This window comes from Procambarus clarkii, chromosome 58, assembly GCF_040958095.1.
Source record: "Procambarus clarkii isolate CNS0578487 chromosome 58, FALCON_Pclarkii_2.0, whole genome shotgun sequence".
Lineage (NCBI taxonomy): Eukaryota > Metazoa > Arthropoda > Malacostraca > Decapoda > Cambaridae > Procambarus > Procambarus clarkii.
Genome location: NC_091207.1, coordinates 5,779,234 through 5,795,267, shown reverse-complemented (window position 1 = coordinate 5,795,267; position 16,034 = coordinate 5,779,234). Strand labels below are relative to the sequence as shown.

At 39.0% G+C, this 16,034-nt stretch overlaps 1 non-coding gene across 1 annotated transcript; it reads right to left on the bottom strand.

Annotated features, from left to right (window-relative positions):
* Positions 1 to 1,045: 1,045 nt before the first annotated feature.
* On the bottom strand, positions 1,046 to 1,152 carry LOC123768060 (U6 spliceosomal RNA). Its single transcript, XR_006774032.1, has one exon. It is a non-coding gene; the product is annotated as a U6 spliceosomal RNA (small nuclear RNA).
* Between the last annotated feature and the right edge of the window lie 14,882 nt (positions 1,153 to 16,034).

The window sequence follows — 16,034 nt, the reverse complement described above, 5'->3', positions numbered from 1 at the left end:
AAATATAACAACTTTCATGGTGTTAGGCGAGGACCAGAAGGCAAAAGGGGATTGATAGAGAATAATAACACCAAGAAAAGTGACTATAACTAACATCAATAGCAATTAGTAACAAGTAGAGAGTAACTCAGCCAAATCCGCCAATGAAACCAAATACCAAAACAAAGCAGGCTTAAAACAATAATATAGTAACCGAAAACCCAGAATAAACGCAATAATTACAAATAATAGCAGAGGGGGGGGGAGCGAAGTGAGGCAACTGTAAACCCGAGCTGAATAGAAAAGAACTAAATAAATATATAATAAAGTAAATATATTGCCACCAGTCAACATGAAAAGGAACTAGGAGTCGTCTGAGATTCGTCCTGAAGCCAGCTGGAGATCATCTGGTAATCGTCCTGGATCAGGAAGGCGCCAACAAGGAGGCATCGTGCAGACATCCAGAAGTCGTCTTGTAACAATGCTAATACACCTTGCATGCAATCGCAAACATTCGCTACTACAGGAAGACCTGGACAAACTGGAGGAAAAGTCTAGAAGAAGGGCTGCTAAAGATCAACGCGGGAAAGTGTAAGGTAAAGAAAATAGGCGAAGGGAGCAGGAAGCTGAAAGCAAGGTACCACCTGGGAGGTGAAAATCCTGCAAGAGCCAAACAGAGAAAAAGACCTGGGGGGTGATATCACACCGAGCCTGTCCCTATAGGCCCTCAACAAAGAACCAACTGTGGCATATGCCAGACTGGCCAACACAAGCCAGCCAGCATAGCACTCGCTACCATAAAGAATGTAATGAGCTGACTGTAATAACTTAGTTGCTGTAAGGCTACTGCCAAAACAGGTGTAGCACAAAGAAATAACACTGCTCTGTAGCCGTAAATATGAGTTAGAATAAATATATGAATATAGTAAATAACCAACGGTGCTCAGGGAGAATCGCGGCAGAAGTAGTATGTCCAACCGTATAGCCGAAATTAATACATGCAATTGGGTAAAAACCAATACTACGAATTTGCAAAGGTAAAACAGCACAAAGCTTAGACTGGGAGAAAAATGTAGAACGCACGCTTCACGATTTTGCGTGTCATTCTTGCGCAAGGCCATGCTAACCTTCGCTGTATCGATCCAATCTTGAATAGGTACTGCATAAGCGAGAGAAGAATAAGTGGTCATAATATAGTGCACAATATAGAATATGTGATAATTTAAAATTTCGAAAGTAATAGTACGAAATAACCAGAAGAAAAGTGACTAATCCCCAACCCGAACGCACTGCAAACTAGCACATCCTAGCTGAAATTAACTTAATGATTCAATGGCAATAGTTTAATACAAATCAATGGCAATAAGCAATAGTTTAATACAAATCCTAATTGAAAATCCAATAATATAATAAATTAAACATGAAGCTTACGCAATGCGTAAATTGCGGCAATAAATCGTCGTGCTAAATACAACTCATAATTGCAAATCCAATAATATCAAATTTATGGGCACGAGGCTTGGGCAATGCTATAAATTGCAGTAATAAATTTCAGAGTATTAATACAAATCATAACTGAAAGTTTAACAATATAATAAATTATATGTTTATGAATAATCATAAATAAATAATGTAGATAATAAATAATTATTGTTGGGAAGAAAGCTTACTCTCTATTAATTGATTGATATTTAATTAATAGATTAATTTAAATTAATCGAAGGACCACCCTATTTTGACTGAAAAGGGAAACAGATAAAGTTAAATGATAAGGACTGAAATAACAGTGCTTATGGATAAGAAACTATTAAAGATTATTCTTTAAACTTCTATGGACTGTATAATATTAATGTTCGAGAATAAACTTCCTATCCTTCACAAAATTGGGGGTTAATACCAAAAGTAATCTACTCCCAGTACGCTTCATCGAGGCTGGTTCTTCCTCGAATAAAAATTAGTAATTCTACTAAATACTATTAAGAAACATTGGATAAATTGATTAATGGTAAAAAGATTATATGTTGATAAACTGAGCAATTATTCTCATTTGACTTTTATGAGGCTAACATATTAAGTTAAGTATCTCAAATCAAATAAACTAAATCTCTTTGACTGATCTAGAGTTTGCTCAATTAAAGAAACAATAGAAAGGATTTCAGCTGCTTAGCTGTAATAGTGAACGGAGAGGTAGAGGTGCAATGGCGTCGTCTGCTACTTGCGGCAACACGTGAGTTCAAGCATGGCGTGGGAACATGATGGCCACGACCGCTTACAACACAAGCTGAAATTTCAACTAAATATACTAATTGATTACACCTACTATATAATATCCGCACTATGCCATAAAAGGAATAAATTTAATTCCTTATGGACGTACTTATTGTTTGGGGAGGTCGCGTAGCATAACGATGGACAGTGCACAGTAAATTTATTTATTTATTTATTTATTAGTATATTTTGGTAGCAGTCTTTCTGTAGACATATATTATTAAATATGACCGAAAAAGTAAGATTAATAATTCTAACACGAATTTTCTCAATCTTTCGCACATTTCTTTTCACTGTTGAGGTAATTCAAAAATCAATTCTTCAAAATTCATTTTTATTTCTAGTCTGACGCGACACTTGAGCGCGTTTCGTAAAACTTATTACATTTTCAAAGACTTTACACATACACAACTGAATAGAACTTACATATCTCCGATTTGTTTATATCTACATTTGAGTGAGGTGGATGGGGTGAGGTGGTATTTAATAGGGTATTAATTTCATCAACACAAGACAGAACACGAAACAATGGGTATTGAAATGGAAGTGATTGTAGAGAGCCTATTGGTCCATATTTCTTGATGCTTCTATATTGGAGCGGAGTCTTGAGGTGGGTAGAATATAGTTGTGCATTAATTGGCTGTTGATTGCTGGTGTTGACTTCTTAATGTGCAGTGCCTCGCAAACGTCAAGCCGTCTGCTATCGCTGTATCTATTATCTATCGATGATTTCTGTGTTGTTTACTAGGATTTCTCTGGCGATGGTTTGGTTGTGGGAAGAGATTATATGTTCCTTAATGGAGCCCTGTTGCTTATGCATCGTTAAACGCCTAGAAAGAGATGTTGTTGTCTTGCCTATATACTGGGTTTTTCGGAGCTTACAGTCCCCAAGTGGGCATTTGAAGGCATAGACGACGTTGGTCTCTTTTAAAGCGTTCTGCTTTGTGTCTGGAGAGTTTCTCATGAGTAGGCTAGCCGTTTTTCTGGTTTTATAGTAAATCGTCAGTTGTATCCTCTGATTTTTGTCTGTAGGGATAACGTTTCTATTAACAATATCTTTCAGGACCCTTTCCTCCGTTTTATGAGCTGTGGAAAAGAAGTTCCTGTAAAATAGTCTAATAGGGGGAAAAGGTGTTGTGTTAGTTGTCTCTTCAGAGGTTGCATGGCATTTCACTTTCCTTCTTATGATGTCTTCGACGAAACCATTGGAGAAGCCGTTGTTGACTAGGACCTGCCTTACCGTACAGAGTTCTTCGTTGCTTCCATTCTGAGCTGTGGCTGAGAGCACGGTCGACATATGCGTTAACAACACTCCTCTTGTACCTGTCTGGGCAGTCGCTGTTGGCATTTAGGCACATTCCTATGTTCGTTTCCTTAGTGTAGACTGCAGTGTGGAAACCTCCGCTCTTTTGTTTGTGCTGTGTGTTTGGGCTGTGTGTTGTCTGAAAGCAGAATTTGATAAAAATTCTGATAGCAGATGTTTACTGGGTGATGATGGACTTGAGGTGGTTTGCAGTGGTTGAACCCCATGCACAGATACCATAGCTGAGATAGGGATAGATTAGTGCATAATATAGAGAGATGAGAGCAGAGTTAGGAACATAATATCTGATTTTGGAGAGTATACCAACTGTTTTAGAGACTTTCTTAGTTATGTGTTGTATGTGGGTACTGAAGTTGAGTCTCTTGTCTAGGAATATGCCAAGAAACTTTCCATCATTTTTATTGCTAATGTTTACATTGTCAATCTGAAGCTGAATTGCATTTGTAGATTTGCTTCCGAATAGGATGTAGTAGGTCTTTTCTATGTTAAGTGTTAGTTTGTTGGTTGACATCCATAAGTGGACTTTTTTTAGTTCATTATTAACAACACCATTTAGTGTATGTGGGTTGGGGTTGGAGTAGATGAGGGTAGTATCATCAGCAAACAAAATAGGTTTCAGAAATGATTTAAAGAGTACTCAATATAACCAATACTAAACACTTAACCTGCTGGTTGTCCACCGAAGCAATTCCAAATTGCTACTGGAGCAATGGCACGTTCCTAGTCCGATTAATGCAAGGGCCTAACGTAGTATTGATGGTAATCGACACTCCCGGGACGCACGATGTAATTGTTGGCGTCCTTACAGCGTGGTAGCTGCTGGCGAAGTAATGGCGGCGTCTCTCCGCCCTCCCTCAACTCGTCTCACGCATTCACAACAGAAATTACTAATCACAGATAATTCTTTTCCGTGTAATTACTGATGTAATGCGTTAATGAGAACTGGGTTGCAATAATAGGGAATTAAATAATATCATATTCTCGTTAAACAGTGTTAATCGAGAAATGGAGAGAAAATTTATCTTCTCCATAGCATTTGTACGTAACAGATGAAACTGCTACTTGATAATGATTTCAGTTAATAACTCTCGGTTTTGGATTAATGGGAGCTATATTATCCATAGTTAATTATTGTATGGAATACTGATAATTTTAGAGAACCACATTCAATTCTCTAACATATTGATAATAAATATGTTTAAATGGACATTATCTGGCGCAATCCTGCCTCTCGATGTCGTGAGAATATTAGCAATAAGCTCAGATAAAGAAATATTAATTTATATTAACACTACCATTAGTGAAATTAATAACTACTGTAATTAATATATAATAATGATGTATTATAATACAATGGTAGTGTGTTAGTGTTGAAAATTTCCAACATAACTTAAATTCGGGTCGCAGTTCAATGTTGAGTACTGACGTACCTATCCCGAAGTTAATATTAATGTAAGGTTAGTACGTTAGTACACACACAACGGATGTCCCGTAATTGTCAAGGACAGACAAGACTCTAAGTCTTGTAAAGGAACTCATGTTAAATGTAAAACATGGAATTGTGAGTCATCTAAAGTTAATAACTACTAAAGCCTACAATGTACTCAAAGACTGGTGTCGCGATGACGTGTAACGATTATGTTACTAAGTCTTAAAGTTTTGTAAACTCATAGATGCTCTAGATGGAATAATGTTATAGTTGATAGCCTACACAAACAAATTAATGATTAAATCATACAATCTAAGCAACTGAGAATCAATCCACTGTGAGGTGAATGTACACAGTCGCCGTGAATGTATACAGTCTCCGTGGTGTAGTGGTAAGACACTTGCCTGGCGTTCCGCGAGCGCTATGTCATGGGTTCGTATCCTGGCCGGGGAGGATTTACTGGGCGCAATTCCTTAACTGTAGCCTCTGTTTAACGCAACAGTAAAATGTGTACTTGGATGAAAAAACGATTCTTCGCGGCAGGGGATCGTATTCCAGGGACCTGCCCGAAACGCTACGCGTACTAGTGGCTGTACAAGAATGTAACAACTCTTGTATATATCTCAAAAAAAAAAAAAAAAAAAAAAAAATGTCTTGGGTCATTGTGACTTGTAACTGATTTGTTACTTGACATCACAACACAGCATCATCATGATTACTCAAATTGGATGGTAAATTATTTGCTCTTAGTCAGAGCTATAATAGGCTTGTAGTTTCCGTTTTCATTGTTGAGCAGCTGCTCTAAGTGGGCGGGTGCTCGGTGGATCAGAATTGTTGTCCTCAGAAACTGTAGGTGGAGTTGGTTCTGTTAAACATTCTCGTTCTGCTAATTCGAGAGGTACCAACTTCTCTAATGTTTTTAGGGTAGTAGTGCCTCGACACAAAACCCGTACTACTCTCAGGATGCCTTGGTGATCTGGGTGGATAGAGACAATTTTGTCTATAGGCCATTCTGACCTGGGACCATCACTGTCAACCAATACTAGGGGTCCTGGTTTGAGTTGAACTTTATTATAGGGGCTCGAAGCTCCATAGTGGTACTCTCGTAGAGCTGTGAGGTACTCCCAAGTCCACACCTCATTCCACCTTTCAATTACTCTCGAGAGATGTTGGTAACTTTCCACTAAGGGGGCATCTCCCCCGAAATATTAAAGTTGTTGTAGGGTATTCATAATTTATTATCCTGATACATGTGAAAGGTGCTGCACCTAGGCCAAGTTTCAGCATCTCAGCCTAAATAGAGGAGAAAAAAAATAAAAAAATAAAATATTTTTCAACAATGTTCAATTGCTTTCACAGCCCACAATTGTGAACCAAAATCATTTCTACGACACTCGCTATGACCTTACTATATAATAAAGATTTGGTAGTATGATCTTTATCTCAGATGTATTTAGTGCAATAATACAGATTTTTAAAAGTTTCCCAAAAACGTATGCAACAAAATGAAGTGTATCATTATTTATAAAATCAATAAATCTACGTAGATAAGAAAACATACTAGAGTTTTTAGAGGCGTAAACTCTACATATAATGTGCAAGTTTCATGTAAATTGAATAATAAATAAAGGCTGTGAAGGCAGATCTAGTTGTAAAAGTTGGAGTTGCATAGCGCGCGCGACAAGTTACTCTACCTGCGGTCACTCGTGACTGGTGATTTACGCATTGCGGCCAGCTCGTATGGAGAGCTCGCATGCATCTAGCTGTCAATGCTTTTCTCTTGTTCGTTTGGTAAGTCATATTGCAGTACAAATAGCAAAAATAGCATGTTCTGGGAGATATTGTGTGAGCGCGTCAGCATACATCCTCTCTCCATGAGAGACACGCAGTCACTGACGGGCACCACCCTCTCACTCACACGATACTGTTGCCATTTGTGTGAGTTTATATTCATTTTATGCATAACATGTTATTTTCAACGCTATTACGAAAAATAAGACATCTACAACGTAAGATACAATACCCCGCGGCGCACTCACGCCGCGAAGACCAGATTCACGAAAGTTGCAGCGGGAAATTTGACTCTAATTACGTTATTTTTCAAGATATCATTAAACGGTTTGGACCACAGTGTTGCCAGAACGTTGTAGTATTTTTCGTAATTTTTCGTAAATATTCCATTTTTCATCGGATTTTCGGGTACCATGGCCCCTAAGTCACTCTTAGTCACATGGGAAGGGTCAACGGGATCCTCATCTGCCAAAGGTATCAGAGGGCTCAGCAGGCCTCCATGTATCAAATGTGAGGTACTCAGGGGTTCTCTCTGTGAGAAGTCATCTGATAGGTAAGTTAATGGACGATTGTTGACTCGCGCCTCAATTTCCACGACAAGTGTTTGGAGTTCAGAGAAACTAATTTTCTGTCGATGCAAGGTCTTCCTTAAACATTTCTTGGCAGTCCCTATCATACGTTCGTAGACCCCACCTTGCCAGGGGGCTCTGGGAGCAATAAATTTCCAGTGGCATTGTCGTCTCTGCATGACAGACTGCACTTCTGGATGATTCCATATCTTTCGTAGGCAGGCTTCTCCTGCCACAAAATTTGAACCATTATCAGATATCACTGGTTTGGGACAGGATCTGCGGGCTGCAAATCTACGAAAAGCTTGGATGAAGGCTTCGGCACTTATGTCAGAAGTCACTTCTAGATGTACGCCTCGTGTGGTAGCACACGTGAAGAGGCAAATATAAGCTTTCACTGTTATCTTATCTGGGTTGCCAGTGAGAAGCAAGGCTCCTGTGTAATCGACACCAGTGGTCTCAAAAGGACGAAGATGGACTACTCTCTCCTTAGGGAGTGGTCGAGGTCCTGGGTAAGGACACACTCGAGCGTCGTATCTTTTGCAGATTACACAGAACTTAATGATTGATTTGACAGTTTGACGACCTTGAGGAAGCCAATATTTCTGTCTCAGGTCGGTGAGAGTGTCTAACACTCCTCCATGCAAAGTACCATATTAATGATGTAAAACTAGAAGTTTTGTAATAATGTGGTGACGGGGTAAAAGGATCGGATTCTTTGTATCCAAATCAATTTCTGCATGAAGCAGACGTCCTCCACACCTTAATATATTATGAGTGTTGGTATCATACCAGATACCTAGAGACTTGATCAATTTATCTGGAAGATTTTCATATTCACTTCCATATGTCTCTTGTTGTGCACGTTTGAGCCAGTAAAGGATAGGATTGGGAAACTTATGCCTGATACCTATCTTAACAAGAAAGTCAAACACATGTGCTGTCACTCTTAATAACTTTCTCAAGTTAGAATAATTGTGAGGATTAATAGCTGAGATTCGATGAGGTTCTGGGTCTTTCATGGGAGTAGCGATACTGGTCACTACGACTTGTGGTTTCTGTTTGGGCCACTGACCACTAACAAGCCATGAAGGTCCATTAAACCACATCGAAGACTTGATTAGTTGTTTTAAAGTTAACCCTCTTGATAAGTAATCTGCAGGATTGTCCTTAATGGGGACATGTCTGAATTTATATCCAGCAGATAATTCATGAATTTCCCTAACGCGATTGCTAACATAAGGAGTTGGTATTTCTTACCCTTGTAAGATTGCCTCATTGTCTGACCACACTACGATTTCACCAAAGTGGATATTATTGAGTGTTCTGGTCAGGCAATGAGCCAATCGTACTCCCACCAGTAATGCAGTTAACTCCATTTGAGGTAAAGATCTCTTCTTGATTGGAGCAACTCTTGCTTTAGATGTGAGTAAAATTGATTGTGCACTATTGACTAAGTAGGCTGCAGCGCCATATGCTTTGCCAGAGGCATCGCAAAAAAACGTCAAATTTGTGGGTAAGTTTTGTCCTGAAGCATTACGAGGAAATTTTAAAACACCTAATTGATTGATATCTGTTGCGAGTATTTGCCATTTATCTTGCAACTCAATTGGCAACGGATCATCTCATCCCATATGTTTCTGCCAGCATTCCTGCATGAGGAGCTTGCCCTTATTAATATAGGACTAAGTAAGCCCAAATGGTTGACTGACATACGCGAGTAATTTTCTCATGGTAAGGGATGAATTATTGGTTTATACCGACTTGACATTCATCTCGTCAGTACCTATGTTCCATTCCACGCCCAGAACTTTTAATTGATTAGGCACCTGATAACCCGGAAATTCTTTCTCGATTATCTGGTTTAATGATTTATTGTTTGAGGCCCATGATTGTAGTGGCATGTTGGCTCCTAATAACTCACGGTTAGCCTCATGGTAGATTTCTACCAATTTGGATTTGTCATTTATAGTTCCCTTGAAATTATCGACATACAAGTTGTCACTGATCTCCGTTTTATAAGGGCTACTTGACTTCTTCAAATGTGTGTCTAATGTGGCTTGAAGTAGAAATGATGAAGAAGTCGAACCGAATGTCGGAAAATCCGACACCATTTAATAATCATACAGATAATAACTGTATTACCAACAAGTTACCCATAGAAAACGTAACTTGTAGTGGAATTACCGTCTATAGAAAACGGGATATCATCACCACATACTATTATAATTCACCACCTATTATGGTGGGAATTATTCTTAAATACATTAGTCTTTGGACTTTACCATCATAAAAACATCTTATATAAATTAACTTAATTATCAATATTAAAGTAGAGTAAATGTGACCCTTCTATCACTTTCTGAAATCTGGACAAAGTAGGCCAGGGAGAGTGGGGAAGGAGGGCAGCCATTGTTGTGTCACCTCCGAGACGTGTGGAGCAAATTCGGCTCCTATCATTCTGGACAATGTCGGCCAGTAACGTCAATAGTATGGAGTGTTAAACAGTCATTGTGTATACGAGACCAGAGGCACACGGGAGCAAATACGGCTCCTGTTAATTTTACTTGGACGTAGTGTTATGGAAACCAAAGGTACCATCTCCAACACGATGTCTACAATTCAAGTTAAGTGTCTATCCGAAACCCGTTTATCATTCATTTATGGCCATTAATGTCAGGATATAGGGTGACCCGGTTAGATCGCGAAATCGCCTCAAACTAAAGGTAATTAAGCCAGGTCTTCATGTTCCATGTACTGTATAGTGTTTTCTCTGATATACTTGTCATATATAGGATTCTGGCTTCACAGCTAGCGCACTTTTGACAGGTCAAGACGAGGAAGGAAGATTTGTGCACCAGTTACTGGGTGATATGGAAGCTACCTCAAAGAGGATAATTTGGTGTCTACACCCTAGTTATACCTGGTGGACTAACCTGCTGTACTATAAGATAAGGAACCTTTTCAATGTATGTAGTTACTGTAGTTTGATTGGCTGCATATATATAAATATAAACCCCCCCTAATGTGTAGAGGATCGATTTGTGAGATTAAGAGATTATTGCAGAAATACAGTCCACTTATCATTATACAAATTGCTATCGAAGTATATAAATTAACGTAAATATAAATTCATATAAATTAAATAAATATAAATCTCACAGGTCGGTTCCCACATTATTTGGTCCTTCGAAACCGAATTATTTGGTCATCTTCGAACCGGATGACGGATTATTTGATCCTTTGAACCCACATTTGGTCATCTTAATACCGGATGAACCAGTTAACCAGTGGATTCATTAAATATACTAGTGCAGTGTGATTTAAACAAGGCCAGCCAGTCAAAGATAGCGGCGTTGCCTCGTGGGAGCTCAGGAGCCTCCCTCAGCCCAGTTCAGCTTCGTCAGCGGTTTCATGCACACCCACAGATATTTGGTGGCGTGTTATTTCGTGAAATGACAGCGCTAATATAGAAGCCAGCCTAATTAGTGACTGTGTCTTCGCGATATTGTTCACGGATTTCGTGGTGTTACATTTCGCGAGAGATTATCTACGAATTTTGTGGAGTTTATTTCGCGAGGTCACTAATAATATTTAATACTTCTAGATAATATTAGAAGTTTCATAGAGGCTAATTAAGAGGCTATTATCAATAATTGTGTATATTATTTCTCCAAAATAGAGAATTATTTAATATATATTGCACTAGTGATCACAGTATAATATTTACTAATTGCCAACCCACAACAGGGTAGGATAAAACCATTGACTAGTTGAACTATTATTGTTCATCCTAGTCCCATTATTACTATAGTCAGTTGTACTATATTGAACAACCTAACACCATTAATGAATGGTCCAGACCCTATTTTGGGTGTAATTTTTATCAACTCGAATTGAGTTGTATATATAATAATTTACTTATGATCATTACACCTTTGAGTGATTAATTAGTGTCTCTACCATCCTAGGGTGATATAGAAGAGCTAACCTAAAGGTACTTCCAGTGACACTGGTTTATCACTCAAATCATTAGTGTGTATGATTGTATATATATAATGTGTATTAATTTTAAGTGCTAACCTCTAGTAGAGGTAGGATTATTGCCTAGTGAGTGCAGAATTAACCCTAGGCTACCATTAGAGCTTGTTCAGTAATATGAGCAGCCCAAGTACAAGCCCCACAAGGCTTCACCAACTAGCCAGTATGGATAATGCAGGGAGAATGAAAAGAACCCTTGCAGGTCTTAAAGGCCACTTAACAAGACAGATCAAGAAATGTGAAGATTTGTCACAACAATCAACAGTTGATTATGCTGACCTGGAAAGCTATTATCAAGCAGCTGCAGGTAAATTTGATCAAATCAAATGTCAAATAGCAACATATGTGGCTGAACTTGCCAACACCAATTTATCAGAAACAGAAATAGACGACATTATGGTTGATCTTGCGAATTATGAAGATCACACTCAGGCCACGTTACAGCCTTATGTCAAATTAATTGCCCAGAACAAGGCAACAGCAACAACAACAACAGTTGCATCTAATACGAGTCAAGCAGAAGCTCGACTCCCTCCAATTAATTTACCCACTTTCTCAGCAAAAGATGAGGAAGATTGGGACGAATTTTGGAACAAATTCGTTGACCTTGTAGGCTCAAAACAATCTTTACCAAAGAGTAGTAAATTCTCATATTTGCAAGGTCAATTATCAGGTGAGGCTAAAACAGTAGTATCCCATCTGAGATTAACTAATGACGGCTATGATCTGGCAGTAAAACTCCTCAAGGATAATTATGCTGATCCAGAAGTAAGAACATCACATTTAGTTCATGAGCTGTTGCATTTACCCCCACCGGAGGCTTCAGCTGATTCACTCCAAGTCTTCAAGCTGGAGGTAGAATCACTGATCAATGCCCTCAGCCTGACAGCAGATACAAACGGGGCTGAGTGGGTCTTGAAAATAATTGTCCAGGAGAAAATACCTAGGGACATATTGAGACAAATGAGTGCTCATTACAATAAAAGCATCTTATCCATGAATGAAATATCTGAAGGTTTAAAGTCAGTAGTTCATCAATTACGAACACATGACAAATTAAAACCACCAAGTAAACCCTCAGAAACCAATAATAGTAAACCACAGAGTACCAAAGGTACTCCAAATCAATCTAGACAATATAATTCAACACCAAAGTGGAACAGTGGCAGTGTGGGCGTATATGCAGTGGGACCCTCCAAGCCTATAGTTACTGTGTCACCCAAGAACGTGACACCAAAGGGTACAGGAAGCTATGGAACACGTTTGTTCTGCAATGAGAAACATTCAATGTACCACTGCCCTAATTTTCCTGATAGTGACGCCCGTGTTGAGCGACTCAAAGATTTGCAACATTGCACGAGGTGCCTCAGGAAACATAACATCATCGACTGTGATACCCAATTACACACCTGTAATAGGTGTAACAAAGGTCAGCACCATGCAGCATTGTGCAGAGACACCAAAACAACGTCTCCAAGACCCAAGGTGGAAGATAGCATTCCCACCACAGTACAGTACTGCAAGGTGCAACCAATAAAGAGTGTCCAATCGGCAAAGTCTAAAGGTAATACGACTTTGCCTACTGCCCAAATTACCATCCTGAATAAGAGGGCCAAGGTCCATACCCGAGGGTTGTTTGACCAAGGATCCCAGAGAACATACATCACTAAAAAGTTGGCAGATGAACTACAATTAAGGCCTGTAGCCCAGATGTCATTCAACATCTCAGGGTTTGTAACAGATGCAGGACCTGAAGTCTACCTGGTGGTACAACCATCAGTACGTTTAGGCAGGTACATCTGTCGAGTACAAGCCATTGTGGTGGACAAAATACCAGTAGACCTACAAGTTCAAGGTCTGAGAGCAACAGCCAAATTCCTGAGAAATAGAGGAATAAAATTGGCAGATAATATTAAGTCTGATCACCTCACCGACTTCGGTCTCCTTGTAGGGACAGACTATTGTCATCGATTCATCGGTAGCCCTACTAAATATCAGGGTATAACCATGTTAAACTCTGCAGGAGGTAAATTACTCTCAGGCCCAGTATCAAGCCTGAGGAGACCTATGCCTGCAGATAAACAATACCAGTAGAGATCTAAATTTGTCAGCTGATTATATTTCTCCAGTAGCATTATACTAAGGAGATTACAGCTGACTATAGTAACAGAGGTTGATGTTAGTATCATCATTTAAAGCTGGAGATGAGTTCATGAGGCCTCAGTGGCAAATCAGTGAACAGTAGCCTAAAACAGCTACAAGTCACTGCGACCAATGTCACTGAACCCACTGCAGTCTCAGAACCATACTTTACTTTAATGATGAGCTATTCAATCTTCTGAATCAATTAACTAAATTAAACCCCAATAAATCTGATGACTGATTTGATACATTTATTATTTAATCAAGATGTATTCCATGGGCCTCAGTGTTTATATATCAGTGACCAGTTACCTGAAGAAACTTCAAGTTATATCTAATGTCACTGATCTCACTGCAGTCCCTGAATCATACTTGACTGTAGTACTTGATCACATCCAGTCTTCTGGGTTAAATAATATGTAATAAGGCTTGAATATTAGCCTTTCAAGAGTTGACAGGGAAATGAAATCGCATTAGACTTCTAACCCCTGCAACTCTAGTACGGGACATCCGTCCTGTACGAACAGACGCACAAATGTGTGATTACTAACTACTAACATCAAATTAATGTAATAATTCGAAGGAGGAGTATCGGTGTTCGTCTGTTCTAAACAGGACTTCGACCCGTGAGCAGCCCCCTGGGGAATTATGTCGGAAAATCCGACACCATTTAATAATCATACAGATAATAACTGTATTACCAACAAGTTACCCATAGAAAACGTAACTTGTAGTGGAATTACCGTCTATAGAAAACGGGATATCATCACCACATACTATTATAATTCACCACCTATTATGGTGGGAATTATTCTTAAATACATTAGTCTTTGGACTTTACCATCATAAAAACATCTTATATAAATTAACTTAATTATCAATATTAAAGTAGAGTAAATGTGACCCTTCTATCACTTTCTGAAATCTGGACAAAGTAGGCCAGGGAGAGTGGGGAAGGAGGGCAGCCATTGTTGTGTCACCTCCGAGACGTGTGGAGCAAATTCGGCTCCTATCATTCTGGACAATGTCGGCCAGTAACGTCAATAGTATGGAGTGTTAAACAGTCATTGTGTATACGAGACCAGAGGCACACGGGAGCAAATACGGCTCCTGTTAATTTTACTTGGACGTAGTGTTATGGAAACCAAAGGTACCATCTCCAACACGATGTCTACAATTCAAGTTAAGTGTCTATCCGAAACCCGTTTATCATTCATTTATGGCCATTAATGTCAGGATATAGGGTGACCCGGTTAGATCGCGAAATCGCCTCAAACTAAAGGTAATTAAGCCAGGTCTTCATGTTCCATGTACTGTATAGTGTTTTCTCTGATATACTTGTCATATATAGGATTCTGGCTTCACAGCTAGCGCACTTTTGACAGGTCAAGACGAGGAAGGAAGATTTGTGCACCAGTTACTGGGTGATATGGAAGCTACCTCAAAGAGGATAATTTGGTGTCTACACCCTAGTTATACCTGGTGGACTAACCTGCTGTCCTATAAGATAAGGAACCTTTTCAATGTATGTAGTTACTGTAGTTTGATTGGCTGCATATATATAAATATAAACCCCCCCTAATGTGTAGAGGATCGATTTGTGAGATTAAGAGATTATTGCAGAAATACAGTCCACTTATCATTATACAAATTGCTATGGAAGTATATAAATTAACGTAAATATAAATTCATATAAATTAAATAAATATAAATCTCACAGGTCGGTTCGCACACCGAATAGCACAGAGGCAAACCGGTAGGTTACGACATCACTGTCAGGATCCAGTGGGTCCTTAATCCAGTGAAATTTGGTGTAATTACGATCCTCCTCTTGCAAGCCTACTCTAAGGAAAGCTTTACTGATATCAGCAGTATAAGCGAAAATACCAGTGCGGAATCGTAATAATACATCATGTAGCCTTTGTGTTAAGCTAGGTCCTGTTTGGAGACATTCATTCAAGGACACGCTGTTTGTCTTCACTTTGGCACTACAGTTGAAGACAATACGTATTGGCGTAGTCAATGAATCTTTCACCACAGCATGATTGGGTAAATAGTGACCTGTTTTTCGGTCATCATTATCAACAATTTCGATAAATTTTCTATTGAATTATTGTTGAATTAATTGATGGTATATGTTCAATTTATCTGGCTGTTTCTTCAGCCGTATTAATTGAGACTGTAATTGAGAGGCTGCCATGAAATAATTAACTAGAAGTTGTGGATGATTCAACTTCCATGGCAGTCTCACCCAGTATTGTTTGTCTTTATAGACAACTGTGTCCAGATATTGCTGGTAAGTCCACGTATCATCAGGGCTTGGTTTATCAGGGACAATACCTAAAGTGTCTAAATCCCACAGACGATGTACAGGTGGATCAGACTCATTATCTTCAGATATTTCTCTGAAATGTAGGGGTGACTGTTCCAAGCCTAGTCACGCCACTATTGAATTGTTAGTTTGTTTGTTAGTTGACGCTGTTTTTTGTTG